The following is a 17,338-nucleotide window of genomic DNA, read 5'->3' on the forward strand; positions in this document are numbered from 1 at the left end:
TCACACTTGTGGCAATGTGTCCCATTCGAATTTCCAAAGTACATCTACGTATCCACTTTGGATTTATCGTATTCGTAACGTTAAAAATTATTCGATTACAGCTGTTTGAATAAAAATATAAAAACGCGCCTCTTTTTTCCGCCGCGTGAATCTCAAATTTCCCGCTATTCACGCCATGAAAGCAAAGCTCCTAAAAAAGAGCGATCCATAGGGATCACGATCAACCGAGCGATGTCTCGCGTCGGCTCGATTATTTATCGTTCTCACGTTTTAATTCCCCAAGACGAATGGCTCAAAAGGAATTCCGTCTTGTTCGAAGAGATGACGCGTTACCTGCGTATCTTCTTCTCAAGCTGAAAAGCTTCGCGTTCCAACTAGCCACGATTTGGCTGCTCCTCGAGGAATAAGACGCTGCACACACCCCATCGTTACGAGTGTATCCCCTGTGCGCGCAACAAGATACAGAAACAAAAGATCGGCCTCTTTCCACCTAAGCAAACGAATCCATCAAAGGGCGTGAGTGAAACACGAGAGGAATATCTCGTGGTTCGTCGAGTGGCGCTAGCCAAGAAGCTACCATTCTCACAGTAATTATGTAAATTTTTAGAAGGGTTCGAAACACGAACCGACCAAACAAATACCCTTCCACTAGATAAGAAACACCTTCGTGTATTTACTTTTGGCGTGAAACCATGGTTTCAAGCCACGAACATGGAAACTATTCTTACATTTGGATTAGCTGTCGCTGTTCGATGTGTTCAAGGGTCTACAGTCTATAGTCTACAGGGAGCGGTGTAAGTTGGTTTTGTAAAATAGTTGTGGATGCCTCGTGCAAAGAATTCTACTAATTGAGGGATTTTAGGAGAAGAAGAGTCGTACAAATTTTTCATTTGTGAAAACTAGGAGCAACGTGAAATTATAATAGAAAAATGTGCGTGTTTCCTTACAAACTTATGAAAGTTTGAAAATTCGTAATAAAATTCTCGAGGTAAGTAGAAATATTATATAACATTTTCTATAGTTATCTCGTTTTCGGCAAAAAGACATATATAACACTTTTTCTTCTGCGTTCGCTAATTGACTAATTAGATAACGAAGAATCTTTATTTCAAGAAAAATATTTTATTCGATGCTCGACTAATTTCCCGTTTATGTACGATGACTTTATCTTCTACTTCAATTTGAACGTAATGTATTCTGAGAAATATGCACGACACATTCACATTGCCTTTTCACGTACTAATATCCTTGAACAGGGAGCGATATAAATTACTCATTTCTTACCAACTTACTAATTGAAATAATTAGCAGAAACGTTGATTATCGATATGTACCTGCTCGTTATTCGAAAAGATTAACCAGACAAAAATGACAAGTTTCACGATTACCTTGAATTAATCCCATATTTTCTTTCAGAGGAACATCAAGTTATTTTTCAATAAAACAAAAAGCCATTAACTGAGCCAGAAAAATTGTCATAATAAATACATATATACTTATTTAATATTTTATTTTATATATATATAAAAGAATACCAAATATTAATAATGCCAGCGAACATTTATTCATAAATATTTCCCGTCAATTATCAAATAATTTATTCTCTTCATTTCATTGGAAACTAGTGAACATCTCCGCATAATTAACCAAATCCTCGTAGTTTAAATTCTAAAAGATAGATAACCAAGGAAAGTTTCGCAAATCATATCAGTACACAAGATGCCGCGTTCATTTCTTATCAAGTGTCATTATTGAACGTAGTCTCAATGAATGTTGAGTAAAAAAAAAGATGCTCTGAAATTTCTTAATGAAACATGGTGCATCAGGGACGATATTACAGAAGTCGTTGACGATAAGTAGTTTTACGACTTTTGCCACGGACAAGCTCAGCTTCGTTTGCTTATTCATGGTTCACAGTTATCGGCGCTCTGTGATAAGAACAAGACGATGTAGTTGACAAGGCTGTGCGTAAATTTTCTAATAGTCGTCTCATAATTAAAGCTCGTCTCAAGCGGTTAAATACAAGTTCTTCGGAATTTATGTTACGACACAGTCGGTGGGCAACAATGTGAGAAATTTGACGTCGACTAGGTTAAATATAGTCAACGAATTCTGTGTCCAGGTGATTGCCCACGATAATAGTAAGATTTTTATTACAAGATGCAAGACGTTCTACGATTCAGATCAGCGAGCTGAACGAGTCTGGAAGAACTGAATGAGAAAGCCGAAGATTCAACAGTATCGACGTTTTCCTTCAAATCAGGTATGTAATTCAATTTTTTAATTTCACTGTGAAAGTCTCGCTAAAAGCTGTTAATTAATAAAATCGTAGGAAACCTTACATAATACAAAAAAAAGGTAATTTGTAAATTGCAAATTGTAGTTTAATCAAGTAAATCATTACTTGTTAACCAAGTAAATGCTACTACGTGCTAACAATTTTTCTAAAATTTTGTAGCCAAAAAATGGAGACGGGGGGGGGGGGGAACAATGAGACAATTTCAAGAAGTCTTACGACAAGAATGTTACATATATCGTCCGATGGAATTAACATCTACATTGAAGTCAAACTTAAAAGAAAAATTCTTCCTTTAAATCTTCGTTGGAATTCGTTATCACAGCGAGGACAATAACGTGATAACTTTCTTTCTTATAATTTTCTTTGTGCACATACAATATCGCAGAAGCTATATATCGTATGTAACTGACAAAATGAGGTCGTCGTTATTTTAAAATACACTGAGTGATATAACTGAAAGGAGAAAAAGAGAATCGTAATAAGTTGTAGTGAATTCGGTCGGTAATTCTGAAAATGCGAATCGCTTAAATAGCAAGTGTCAAAGTTGGGCCGGCTGCATGGCGTAAATCCGAGCTGAATGCAGCTTAAACGAAGGCGTTTATAATATTGTCAAACGGTACGTTATGAAGCCGCGGAAATACCCGGCCGCAAGGGTGCACGCGTGAATGCCATGGGCTCTTAGCACATCTTAACGCTTTCGGTGTGGTACTTAACCGGTTGTTTGAATAGTCGCAACCTTTCTTAAAACGATAAGGAAACCTTTGCGTTAACGAGAAACGTTTTTGCTCCTAGGACAAATTTTTTATTCCAAATCAAATCATTGGAAAGAATGAATGATAATTGCGATTGATCTTCCAACATCTCCTTGCAAAACTAATAATAATTATAAATCTTCTACAAGCTATCATACGAATGTCCGTTGTATCATATTTGATACAACTCCTTTTTCTTTCTCCGCGTCCTCATTTGTTGAAACTCCTATTTCTTCAAATTTCTGTTATAGTATTTACTTTCTCAAATTCTTTTCATAATTCTCATAGGAATTTACTCGAATGCCTGTTGCATCATATTTGTTACAACTCCTTTTTCTTTTTCTGTATCGTATTTGTTGAAACTCCTATTTCTTCAAATTTCTGTTATAGTATTTAGTTTCTCAAATTCTTTTCATAATTCTCATAGGAATTTACTCGAATGCCTGTTGCATCATATTTGTTACAACTCCTTTTTCTTTTTCCGTATCGTATTTGTTGAAACTCCTATTTCTTCAAATTTCTGTTATAGTATTTAGTTTCTCAAATTCTTTTCATAATTCTCATAGGAATTTACTCGAATGCCTGTTGCATCATATTTGTTACAACTCCTTTTTCTTTTTCTGTATCGTATTTGTTGAAACTCCTATTTCTTCAAATTTCTGTTATAGTATTTAATTTCTGGAATTCTTTTCATAATTCTCATAGGAATTTACTCGAAGGCCTGTTGCATCATATTTGTTGCAAAGTCCTGCTTCTCCAAATTTCTGTTATAGTATTTAATTTTTATAATTGCTGTCATAATTTTCATAGAAAGTGAATTCATCGTTTGTGTTTTATCCTTACAAGGACAGAATAAAGTATTCTTTATATGAGGCATTATTCACACAATTAGGTAGTAATATTGGAAATATAGTTCGATAAAGTCTAACGTAAAAGAATTCAACGTAAACGTAAGTTTCGAGAATGAGGCAAATAAAAATGTAAAGGCGAAACTAACAGTGTATCCGCTTATAACGTTGTAACTTGTGATAATAATTGGTTATCGTTTAACCACGGTAATAAAGTATAATAGACGAACGTAAACAGATAATAGAGTAAAAGATCACCGCTAATTTCGTAGGAAACGTACTAATTACTTCCATCAAAGTCGGACGGTCACGAGCCTGCTTGAAGGGAAAAAATGCGAAAAGGACAAAATAAAAGGGAGAAGAAAAATGAAAAAAGAAGGAAGAAAGAACGGAAAGAATGAAAGAGTTGGAGAGAAACGAAGAACACGAGATATGCCTGGTGATTAAAACCAGCGAGCCGACCGACACACGAAACACTGACAGTTCTGACAGTCGACAGGATTGTGGGCGGTGAGAGGCGTGAGCCCCTTCTGGCGCAATGGAAATTCGCAAGAAAATAAAATAACCACCGCCCTCCCCTTTAGCCCGCCCTTTGTATCTGCCGAGAAGAAGCGTCCCTAATTGATCCCATTTCGTGTCATGCCACGAGATTCGCTGCTGCACGTTCTACCACAACTTCTCGGGATCCTTTATCTTCCAGATAAACACCCGTCGTTTAAAAACTACTAAAAAGTTCTAGAGAGAGGTTTATACATCATACATTTAATGCACATGGAACGAATGTGAATATCATTAACGTGTTTACATTCTGTGCGACGTAAGTATAGTGCTTGAAGGTTCGCTTCTTCTTAGTAGGAGATTTAAGAATGGATTCCAAAATTTTTATAATTTTTGCTTGAAGAGATGTAAATACGTAAAATTCACGGGATATAAAATATCCGAATATCCTTATGATATTTAACCTATGTCGAGTGTGACTCGACATCAGTTTTTATCTCAAGAGCTCCTTTGTCGAGTTCCACTCGACATTCTTTCATTCCCACCTTTTTTTGTGAAAGGTGCGAAAGAAAACCAGGATTGCATCCTGGAAATTGTTTCAAGATATATCATATACTTAAAAATTAAAAAATACAACAATATTGTGAATAAAACTGGTATTTAAGCGAATTTGTTTCTTCCTTTATTTATTTAAATTGTCTTATTTCTTAGTTAAAGTAAATTTTAAATAAAACACATAAAAGCGTTGGCAGCTGCTGGTAACGAAATTGAAATAAAACTCGGAGTGCAAAGGGTTAATAAGCGAAACAAATCTTTGTCTAGATGCTAGTTTTTTAATCATATTCATGAAAACACGAGTTTATATAAATATTCGAAATTTAATTAGAAACGAACGAAAGTAAAATTATATAAATCGAGAGCTAACAACTGGAACAAAGTCCCCGAAAGCAAGTCTGTCATAGACAAAAACTCTTCCTACTTTAATTATAGATTTTCTATCTTAATCCCAGACAATTAAAGATTTATGTTCGTCGTAACTCAATAGACGGTATATTGCCATTATTTATTTCTTGGCAAGAATTTGACAGCGCCGTTAAAATTATTACAAGGGACATGGTGTATCAAAGATACACTTTTGTAATGATCATGAAGAGGTCCGGATAGTTTGAACGAGTTTCGAAATGGCGTCTCGTTGGACGAAGTCCCTAAGCAGCGTCGCGTCGTGCCAAGAGTTTCTCGGAATCGCAGGCGGTGGAACTAGCTTTGATCGTAGATCATACGACTGTTTTGATTTGCAGCGCAATCGAAGCAGCGGCTTTAACGTCAACTTGTGGCACATAAATTATTACGATGTACCTGCCAACCCTAAAATCAAATTTACGATATGTGCAAATGTGGAGAAGCAGGATCCGTGGCAGGATATGGTGGCAATCGATAATAAAATGCAAACCTCATGCTGCGATTATTGGCTTCGTATCCATTTCTCTAATAATTCTTCTCTAATTTCCGTTACAAAAAAAAAAGAAGAAGAGAGAAAAAAAGAAAAGAAGAAAGAAAGAAAAAAAATATACAGAAAAACATGATATCTTCTTCAGCAGAGAGCAGAACTTGAACAGAAAAACCTTCAAGTGTCCACCGTGGTCGTTCTCGAGCAGGTTCATTAAGGAAATTTATAAATCACCGGTATGGGACTCGACATATGAAAATGTATGTTAAGTACTAACAGCCATGATATTCACGTACATGCGTGTGTATACGACCGATGTGTTGGTTAACTTCAGAATCACACGCGGGCATCACACGTGTGGGCCCTTGAAAAAAAAGAATTCCAACGATTTTTAAATGTTTACCCTTAATTTGCCTACTAATTAATGACCGTTTAGACGTTCGATATTTCGAATCTCAACGAGGACAGAAATGCCGGTTATACTTCACGCTGCTTTCACTATCCTCTGTACTCATCAAAAATCTGCTTTCAACTTAAAACGTTTCCACGGTTCTATTATATATGCATTCACGTTCGAGCAATCACAGTTGTTATTATGAAACAAATCCGGATCGAATCATCGTCGTGCGATCAGAATCACTTTCTCAACGTTGACATAGTTATTTTTCGAATTAAAAGTAAATTATATGGGTAAAAATGGGGGTGCAGCGAATCAAGCACATAAATTATACTCCATCGTTCGACGTTTCACAGTTACGAGCTCGTAATTTTACCGGTGCACCCGGGGACAAATACAAAACCATGTGTCGGTTCCTCGAGCATGAAAGAAATGTGGCGCTTATGGGGATTACGATCCACGGTACGCTGCCATGTAAATCAGTCGACATGCATGGAAAAAAAAAGGTTTCACTGCAAGTCACATACTTTCCCCTTACACTTATTTTGAAAGCTAGGGTTAATCTCGTTTGGGCCACAAGTGGTTCGTAAAACAGAAAAACACATGGAGGAACCACATTCGTGTGTCACGTTGCATTATGCAACATTTAGCGTTCCGAGTATTTCTGAGTTTCCAAAATAGATAAGCAAAAAATTTGTAAATTTGATCAAGAAATTATAAATACTTGTCGATACGGTGGCTACAAAAATATAACAAGATATTTGCGTATATCATTATTTTCCAATAAAATCTCCCGTTTCTTTTTCAACAAATTCTACATTTTATTTTTAAAAAGTAAACGATACGAAACTTGATATGCCCGGACCTAATTAATTAGTATGTAAATGTTATAATAAATACAATAGTATGCGAGTAATTTTTGTACGCACTGTGTCTCTTGCTTCATATGTAAATCGATCCTTATGAATTATGAAAGTTCTTCGTACAGGATAAGGTATCTTGTAAACGAGTGGAATCGAATCGTTAGAAAAATCAGGAAAATTATCCAGTTTTTCATGTTATCCTTAATGAATTTGAAATTCTAATAAAGATATATTCATTATTACTAAACGATTGCAATATCGTTCGTTCCTTGTCATATCGATTTAAAATCTTAGGTTATCCACTCTTGGGTGGGTTGACAGTCGAACCATTATTTCTAACTAGTCTCACATCATAGTAACATGTTAATCCTTTCGAAGGTAGAAATCTTGGCATAGGAATTGTAGATGAATGTGAAACAGTGTCGTTTATTTAAATATTACTGTTTCCTATCAAATTATTCACGTTCTTATGAAACAAGAAGTATACTTATCGTTCCGGTATAACATAACGCTTTGAATTTATTTGAACTTACCATCGATTACGTGATATCGAAGAAAATATTCGAATATAGATAGAGCGTATATTTTTCCTTATTCTGAGATCGAGAGTATTGTTCGTGAACGTGTTCGCGTTTTCTCGAGAGGAAAAATGTCCACGTTTCGATGAGGAAACGCGCACCGGCTAAATAAGATATTACGCAATGATATATCACGGAGCAAGTGCGATTATCAACATCTGCGTCCTATACGGTGGAATGCAATTGCTTCTAGCTACTAATAATAATTCAATACATTGCATTATTCAATTTTAATACGAGAATAGAATAAACTTTATGCGCGTATCAAACGTATAAACATTTTGTTTTAAGATATCGTATTGTTCTAGCTTTGTTCTAGCTTTTCGAATTGGGTATTGTGAACGGAATTATCAGACAGTAAAGAACAAAGTTTACGATATAATACATTTCGTAACCAATGTTCTGTGTCGAACGTGCACTGCAAGTTCAATTGATATTATTTGATAAATATTGTTAAACCTGCGCACAGATCGTGTTTCTAATCGTGTAGTTATATTTAGAATTAAATCGAGCTTCAACGTGTCACCTGCGAGATTTCTATGATAAAATAACGATCTTGAATAACATTAAAATTTACAATATAGAGCGTCGTATAAGTCATAGTTCGTTATTAGTCATAGTAACAATTCATAGCGGCAGCTCGTTAACGACCGAGCACTAAACTTCTTCATACGGAAGTTAAAGTACTGTAACTTTGATCGCTGTGCCATTAACCTAAACATCTCTAATAGTACATTACGATGGACTAATGTATCACGTTAACTGTATTTGAAACTTTTACGACCCATTCAGAATTCGTAATGTATAACTATTACAGCACTGACAACTTTTACTACTCTACTTATACGAAATTTGTCAATTTCAAACTACCAATATCAATGAAATAATTAAGACACTTAAACGTTTCTCTCTTTCATATTTCGATATTTGTATCACGTTCCTTACATCGATAAGCAGAGTGACTTGATGTTAAATTTAATTTAACGATAACAATAGAATTACAAATTAACGATACCAACGAAATAATTAAGAAACTTAAACATCTCTTTCTTTCACATTTCCATATTTATATCGCATTCCCTCTATTAGGCAAAATATCATATCCCATAAACCCAACAATATACTTGCATCTCTATCTCTATGAAACGCTATTCGAAAGCGAAATTTATTCGCAATAGCGAGGCCGGTCATTGAAACGTCGAAGAATCGACAATTCGTATCTGTGTGTGCGTGTGACAATTCGTATGGCAATTCGTATGGTAAAGAAATCAACACGAGACCACTTCACATATATTACGGATATGATTTCATCAGGCATATTTGCCTGGAAGGTACGGAATACACGTGGTCAACACGAGGGTGCTGACCCTTCGCAACAGGGTGCACAGCGGGATGCCGTTGCCTCGCGTCTTTACCTTGTTCCGCGTTTCCAAGCCGACAAATTCAGTTTTCTAGGTAGTGTTCTAGATGGGTAGGTCGCACGAGGTTGTATGTCAACGCACCATGAAGGACGACTTCTTTGAAATGTTCCGCTGCTTTATAAATCTCTTTTCTTCCCTCCTGAGGAGAGACCGTTGCGCGGTCGCGTGCTTCCAAACCACGCTGTTTCCACATGTCCTCTAACGAAGCTAGCTTTTATTATTCTCTTTAGTGGATCCAGAGAATTTTGTTTCGAAGGTCTTTAGAAATAATCTTGACAACTCGTTAGAGAATGGTTTCTTTTAGTATTTGTGATACGAGTTATTTTAAACACAGTTGTCTGTAAAAGTCTTCGTATATCCTTTTAGAAGATAACTGTATCAATTTTTTAGAAATAAATTTTTTAGAAATAAATAAATTTATTTAATCATCTATGAATATATCTATAATTTTTATCAAACTATATAGATATAGTGATGTATAAAAATATATTTATTCCTTAACATATAAAGAAATAATAATAATAGGGCGAAATTAACTTTTTACAAGGTGTACAGAGATTTTTGTCAATGACTGTAGTTATTTTTCTTAGGAAATAGTATATAATAAAATTGTAAAAGTGTAATTCATAGCATGTCGTTATGCATATTCCAAGATCTTTTTGTACTCAATTGAACGATTAGGATTAGTAAATCGTAATAAGGGATCAAAAATAATTTCTACGAGGCGAAGACACGAAATGCGTGCATTCGAAGCACGCGAACCAGGTTTCAAGTTTCTGATGCCATTAAATGGCACGCCCGGCCAATAGCAGTGTATAAGTACCGGACATGAGTATTTGCATACCCAGTTAGCGACATTCCAAGCAAAGTTGCGTGCATACGTGGTAGGGTCTTGGATTGTCACAAAATTCATCGAATGCTAGATGAAATCGATCGCGCATTAAACGAACTACGTGCAACACAAATTATTAACCAATTTGCTCATCACGAGTTCTATGAGAATATATTTTTACGAAGACATTTTTAATCAAAGATACAAATTTTATATGCTTTCTGATATTTTTTTTTTTTAATCTCGATTCGCTAATTTATAAAACGAAAGAATAACTCGAATTAAAACTTCACATTTCGGTTTTTCAACGTCTATGCACTTTGTTGCAAAATTGAAGCGAAAGAATGAACGGAAAATAGAAGATACTCGAAAGAAATATTCGCTCGCAACATTGTAATAATACATTCAAATTTATTAAACGGTATCATGCCCTTTGCTCCTCCGCTACATAAACAATTTTCCCGCTCATTAGTATGGAAGCCACATACGATGTAGCACAATTCCTCCACGGCCACGATAGACCTATGATAACGAGTTGTCAAGTAAAATTAAGCGGTAGATTTAATCAATGATCTTACGTCGACTTGTTGCCTTTGTTTCTCCTTAAGTAGAGTCGACGTATCCATCGTAATTCGAAGACAAGGCCGCTATTTACGGAGGCGCACAATTTCTAAACCAGTTCAACGTTGCTACGGTAATGAATAATAAGTTACCAGGAGGTGTGACCAATCGATGATGCACTGATTATTTATCTTGTTTCATTTTTATTTTGTATTTCTTCGTTGACAGAGCGCACGCATTTCGACGCTGAACGCGAAACAACGTTGTTCGTAAAACTAGCTCGTTCGCAGGCCGATTCTCTCTCTTATCGTGCCAGTGAATCGTATCAAGCAACAAGACGACCAGCCAGCAACCACTTTACATATTTCCACTCAACTCCTCCTTTCCGACTTCTCGTCCACTATCGTGTTATGAATCTTTTGCTATTTTTCCTAACAAAACTGATCGTTCAACTCGTAAAAGCTACGTTGGTTACTTCATAAGAAGGAAACAACACATTTCTCACATTTGGATTTCTATATTTGACGACTACACGGCAAAGATATTACGATGCTCATTTTTGTCCGTTGAGTTTTATGTTACTTGAAGGCTGAACGAAGTATTCTCCGAGTACTGAATATTCGGGAAAGAGAATAATCTGATAGATTCGAAGAAACAAATTTTTTAAAGATGGACGAATAATAACAGTTTAATTGTTATGTTTATTATGTCTCTGTTTAACTCAGTTAATATTAGACTGTATATAATGATTCAAATTCTTAATATCTTTTCAACGGTGAAGAGACAAAAACAGCTATTCGATGCCAAAGTGAAATGGCAAAAATAATTTCGATGTAGAATTAGTTGACAGCATACTGACTTTTAAAACTGTTGTGCTATAAAAGACAGGAAATGTGTCCTATCGCGTCTTTTCGTTTAAATTAAAATTTCTAGATTTAGAGTTTTAAATTTAAAGAATCAAAGGAGAACCACGAGATATAATGTTGAAAGAATGACTGGACAATAGTATCGGTATACTTAAGACTAATTTTGGGTTTCGTATTACATAGGCAAACACGAAATTCTAGTCGTTGCATAATTTATTCGCGCGACTCGAACGCGAGGAAAAAATTCTCGGAGAGACAATATTACGTAAACGATAGGAGAAACATCTGAGTTTCTGTAGGACGACTAAATTATACTAAATTATATTAAACGTAGGTAATCGAAACCTGCACGTCGGCAACGATTATTGTAATTATAGGAAGGAGAGTAATTATGTTTGAAAATGAATGTCTCGCGACGAGTATTAATTTTCCTCGACAAGCATAGTACTTTCAATAGCACGTATATTATTTCTTCGTTCTTATTTTCTTACCATTAAATTGCTGCGCGAGCTTCGCGAAGTTTGCAATTTTCTTCGAACGATGGTTTTCATGCTTAAACAGAGTTATTTCGTTCTTCGATTACCTTCTGATCAGTCCTAAACGTTTCAAACTTGTGCTTGTAATTTATAAAAAAAAAACTAAAGATAAAGGAAGCCTATTTTTTTTTACGTACTAAATTAAAAGAATCGCATAATTTTGCTATTTTTTACTACGTCGAAAAGCTTGAATTACACTCTTAAAAGCAAGCATTCACAGGATTAAAAACAGTCCATATCCAACAGGAGCTTATTCAACGCGTATTAAAACCACCAAGCCAACCGTCATCGAAATAAAATCTCCGCCATAAAACCTAATATTCTCCGATTATTAACCTCGAAACACGATTTCAGTCGAACCAACGTATCAACATAAACCTGCGACTAACTTCCAACGACAATAAATACGGCGACTTTAAAACTTTATTACCATCATATTTCATCCCACCTGCCCCTACCGAAGTACGTAATCGATACATTCCCGACGATTTGGCAAGTCAGCCATAAAATATCCTTACCATCATTTTACGATCAAAGTTCTTCACTCGACGACACGAGATTGTCATCTTCGAGAATCGTCATCATCCCCATAGAAAGTGGTCTCCTCGCGTCAGTCAACTACCCTGAAGGAAATACTAAGACGTATTCAAGTGTGACCGTTCCGTGCGGTATTTCTGGCGCCATTAAAATGGTCAGCCTAGTCAATAGTCGTTCCTCGGGTCTGCCGCATGTTTGCACGACAGGTTAGCGAAATTCCACGGCAAAGAAACGCGCGTCGCCGCCCTATCCCGTTTACATTTTACGTGGCATGCGTGGCGACGTATTGGCCGGGCCGTGTACGATTTTCGCTCTGCTCCTTTTTAATCGATCAACCGTGCTACGAGCCAATCCGACTCGCGTCTCGGCCCGGAGAAGGTAGCCTGGTGCGCTCACATATTCGAGTCGGGGCGCGAAATTGATTAATACCGGCACGCTTCGCTTTCGATTTCGATTTCATAGTCGGTCCTGTCTTTGAGGACCCCCTGACGAGGCCCTCCGGTTCCTGGAACACTACCAAACGACCGCCGATTGAGATTCGATATCTCGAATTCCGTGCTCCAGGCTGGACGCGTTTCTCGATTCGCTATTTTCGTTTTACGAGTCCGGTCGATCGGGTTCGTCAATCGACAATTGTACACGGCCTATATGTGCGCAATGATTGGCGAAAGTATTCGAACAGCTATCGTGGGAAGCTTTTATATGCGTATTGCGTGTGCTAATATAAAACTTTTTGAAATTTCAATAGCATTGTAATGAGACAGGATCGTTATTGTTATGTCGATAAGATTTGAAAACTTCAGAGGAGAAACATGATAAAATACACCTCCGTCTTTTATAGGAAAGCTATCGTAAAATATAATGTTATATGCTATAAACTATATATTTCCATGTTATCTAACTTGCTTTTTTTTTTTATTTAAAGATTAATGACTTACATAAAACTTCTTGGATTCTCCACTTGAAACCAATCGGACAATGTACATATATATATTATAATATCACGATGATCGGATCTCGTCACAGTGCTAATAAAATTTCAAAATGTTTCACATAACGCGCGTAATAAATATAAAATGTGTCTCCAAATGTTCGAATACTTTCGTGAATCATCGTATGGATACGAACGTGCAAGCCGTCGAATATATAATATTTCCCTATGTTCGAAAGTATTGTCACACCGCAGCCAGGAATGTAGCCACGTCGAACGGGGCCACATCCGTAACGAGAAGCGTAATTTAATAAGAATTATGTCCGTCATAAATGTGCGTCCCCGTCGTTCCACAGTTACGAGCTAGACCAGAATCTTTTTCACGTTGATATCGACACTCGCGAGAAATACGACTATCATCAGGGTTTCTCTAGTTCCGCGACAAGCTTAGAATATCCTGGTGGTTACGATTTCCTAATAATCTATATAACTTTGAAAAGTGAAAAATTAGACCAGAAGAGAATCATTTTTGCTACGAGATTGCACGTATAATAATTCTGCTCCACTTTATGCGTTTCTCTCCCACGAAATAACCTCTTGAAACGTCGTTGCGTTAGATGACCTAACGAATTGCTCCACCGTTTATTGTTATACGAATAAATCATTCGTCGAGTTTATTGTATTCGAATGGCAAAGAAATTAGGCGTACCACGTTTCTACGTATCGCAGATTCCTCGTATTATATTATCTTTACAGGTTTTCGCGTGTCTACAGAGAGGGTATTTAACTCGATAAAAATCGATATTTCGAAGAATATTTGCAAGCTGTTGATTTATGTTAGTTCGATCTATATACATATATGTGATACAAATACGAACACTAGCTTGCAACAATGAACGCTCAACGAGGCGATCGTGCGCGTACGCATATCCGCATGCTTTCTCCCGTATTATTAAGAAATAAACGAATATTACGAACTCCGCGGAACGCATGCAAATGAGGATCGTTCATGGAGGTAGCTGCACACGCTTATTATTGACTCGTGCGATTCTCGGTCTTCTTGGCGAAATCGACTCATCCACGTAATCTGTATTTATCAATCGTAAACGTCTTGTATTTCCATTGAACTTGCAACTTGTTGCTCGCTGAACGCATTCTCCATACTGTGTTTAACTTATCTGTGCCGCAAACGTAGTACATATATGTAACCGAAAGTGTTCTTTTTACTGGTTCGTTAACTGCATCCTCAGAGAAATTAGCTGGACTCAGCTTTTGGACGTGATCGTATTAAGTAGAATTTCAGCAGCGAATATATCGAGTTTGGTATAAACTTTATTATGTACCGTTCAAAGAGGATTTGCTCTTGTGTGTAGATATAGGATTTAATTCTGGCAGTATCTGTTTCGAAGTGGTTTTTTTTATCGCGTTCATAAGTCTTTGTATGTTGTGTATGATTTTTGGATTATATAGAGAATCGTAAAAAATTGTGGGTATCATAAGATTAGACGTTTCAGAAGCTACGAAATTTATATATTAAGTAAGGAATGAAATAGTGATTAGTGTTCTGAAAAATTTCTGAAAAATACGTATGCACATTGAAACTTTCACAAAATGTCTACTGCTGCGAGAGAATTAGAGAACATTAAAACGAAGTAAGAGCAGATGAACATTCGTCATCGAAGAACCTTACTTTACATCAAATCGATTAGAATCGAACAAGGATTAAAATCGACGCAAAATATAAAATGTTGCGGATTATTGGCGCGAATATTTAACGCGACAAAGCAGTTTACAGGGCATTACTGTTGTCAACTAGGAATTAAGTTCATCTAATCTGGATATATAGATCGACACATCGTGCCTCCACGTTCGATTCATATTTATTTAATAAAAATATCAGTCGTCGCTCAATGAATCGGATTAATTCTCCGCGTGGAACTTCAGTAACGATTTTTTCCCGCCGTCAGAGCCACGGTCGATCTCGTTCGACCACTCGTTATATTCCACAATTTGTTCTTTGGAGCAGTCTTGCGGCTAGCGTGGTTGCTTCCTCAGATTAAGAAGCGTGACTGGTCGGATTTTCCCTGGTGGAATTCGAGCGACATGCCAATGACGGCTTATGATCTTCCTGAGTTCATTTAGGATCATCTCTCGTCCTGGTTGCGTTGTAATCTCGAGATTAATACGTATTTACGTTTGGAAAACCCGAGTAGTTCCATCTATATAGAAAACTATATAATACCTCGAAAGAAAGTTGGTAAAATAATCAGTACTAGGAATTAATGCTAATTATTGATTTTATTATCAGGTTCTCCCAAAAGTTTCTTTCGTTTTATAGGTGAACAAGATTTTTTGTCTTGTATTATTTTATTGAATTATGTATGATCCATTTTGTTCCACTAGATGGAGAATCATACATAATTCAATGAAATAATACAAAATAAAAAAAGTTGTGCATCTATAAAATGAATAAGAAGATTTGAAGATTTTCAGAAAAATAAAACCCAATGCTAACTTTCAAAATAATGAATTTATGATGCTTCAAGTGTTTAGTTTAATATTATGAGTTTCATCCGAGATATCTAAATGTGGTATCGAATGATATAGAAAAATGTATCGGAAAAGTATTTCAAAGGCTGACAAAAATTCGAAGATTCAGCACAAAAGCAACAGCGACAAACAGTGTGACGAAAGCGAAAGCAGCGTGTCGACCATATGCTTCTATTTCCTCGAAGCTTAGAACCATTGTATATGGTAGATCCTATTGCAAACACGCTTTCCTCGATACAAGAGGATCGGGCGTTATAATTTACGGTTCACGGATATTTCATGAAAAATTCTCCGATTTCCAGGCACGCACGCATGCACCGTGTGAACAACTCTGTGCGACGTGCGTGCATGCGTTCACACTTTCACGCAGCACGCACGATTTGTCGCGTTTACCCGACGAAAAGAAAATATTTGTCTCCTGGTTCCCTCAACTAAGTCCGATGCCCGCCGCTTAAAATAATTCTAGTCCTCCGACGATTACGCTCGAATGGCGTCTCGTTTAGATGCATAAATATCTTTCTTCAATAAATTCTCATTCGTTTAAGCGGAAACGTCATCTACAGAGACTCACAGGACTTCTATATTAATTTTTAGTAGGTACTAAAATTGTAGGTAGTTTATAAACATACAGGGGGTCCCAGGTCTTTCCAATTTTATTACTGTATTCTGTGAATATCGATAGGGAAAAAGATATTATACAAACATACGTTGTTTGAAGCTTTATTAAAAGAATAAGAAAACTTACTATGCTATTAAAGCAGAAATAGATTGGCGATATTTACATCTAGTTCGTTTATGCATTGGATACAACTTCCATTAGTTGTATCAAGAGGGAACAAAATGAAATTGAACTTTTTTTTTATTATTTAATTTGTACTTTACAATTTGTCCAGCTGGACATTTGATAAATTTGAAATTTTTTTTTTAACCGCGAAGAAAAAATTCGATCAGCTATTTCTATTTGTTTTCTATTCCTCAACAAGGAACGAATTTTGCAATTACGTAATAATTATTTTCAAGAGCGCTAAGAATACTGTTCTATCTTTAAGTAGATAAATATTGCTCAACTATTTCTACTTCGAATGGTATTAAGTTGCCATAAAAGTTTCTTTAATTTTTTAACGAAATAATAAATACACAACATTTTTTGTTTCGTAATAATAGAACAAAATGGATCATACGTAATTCGATAAAATAATATAAAACAACAAAAGTTGTACGTCTATTATTTTCTTATAAAACGGAAGAAGCTTTTGGGACAATTTAATATAGTTTCATATTTCCTATCTTTATTCTAATTTAATAAATTAATAAAATCTCAAATGACCGATATTTATGTAACATTTTCTCTCTCATTTATGGAAGTTTAGTCAGAAAGCTAGAACACCCTGTGTATACGTCTACTTCCTAGGATAGATAACG

General features: G+C 36.0%; 1 protein-coding gene across 2 annotated transcripts in view; it reads right to left on the bottom strand.

Annotated features, from left to right (window-relative positions):
* The window catches only part of LOC139987277 (uncharacterized), a 113,328-nt gene that overhangs the window by 59,616 nt on the left and 36,374 nt on the right, over window positions 1-17,338 (bottom strand). The gene's annotated exons all lie outside the window — the stretch shown is intronic.

This window comes from Bombus fervidus, chromosome 1, assembly GCF_041682495.2.
Source record: "Bombus fervidus isolate BK054 chromosome 1, iyBomFerv1, whole genome shotgun sequence".
Taxonomy (NCBI): Eukaryota; Metazoa; Arthropoda; class Insecta; order Hymenoptera; family Apidae; genus Bombus; species Bombus fervidus.